Consider the following 837-nt stretch of genomic DNA (forward strand, 5'->3'; position numbering starts at 1 on the left):
TTCTTTTTGCTTATGTGGTGCTGAGGAATCAAACCCAGGGCCTCAGGCATGCAAGGCAAGCGCTCTACCACTGAGCCACCTTCCCAGCCCCCTAGGTTTCTATTTTTAAAGTAACAGTAATTTGTTGAGATCTATAATAAATGTTACATAATCAGATCTATATTTATTTATTTATTTATTTATTTTTACCTGATTGCTTGAACTCTGTGCCTGGGATCTTGTCCCTGAGCTACTTTTGCTCAGGCTAGAGTTCTACCACTTGAGCCATAGTGCCACTTCTGGCTTTTTCAGAGTAGTTTAATGGAGATGAGCCTAAGGGTTTTCCTTTCCCTGGGCTGACTTTGAACTGTGATCTTCAGATCTCAGCCTTCTGAATAGCTAGGATTACAGACATGAACCACTGGTGCTCATCTCTTTGACGTACCATTATATTTACTTTTTTTTCTTCATTCACTTTTACTACTATTATAAAAGTGATATACAGAGGAGTTACAGTAATACGTCAGATAAAGAGTACATTTCTACTTGATCAATGTAGCCCCTTTCCTCACTCTCTTTCAGTTTTCCCCCTGACATCCCAAATTTTATAGTTCATTTGCAACATACTATCTCGTGATCACCACTTCTACATTTGTTCACCTTTTGTACTGCCATTTCTGTGCCCCCTTGCCTTCCCAAAGTCAGATAAATGAACAAATAAGACAAAAGGAAAAGAAAACAAAAACAGCAATGAAGAAATAAAATCTTGTTTAGGGGTGGGGAAGGTGGCTCAGTGGTAGAGTGCTTGCCTTGCATGCCTGAGGCCCTGGGTTCAATTCCTCAGCACCACATAAGCAG

The sequence above is a fragment of the Dipodomys ordii genome, unplaced genomic scaffold (genome assembly GCF_000151885.1).
Source record: "Dipodomys ordii isolate 6190 unplaced genomic scaffold, Dord_2.0 Scaffold25, whole genome shotgun sequence".
Classification (NCBI taxonomy): Eukaryota; Metazoa; Chordata; class Mammalia; order Rodentia; family Heteromyidae; genus Dipodomys; species Dipodomys ordii.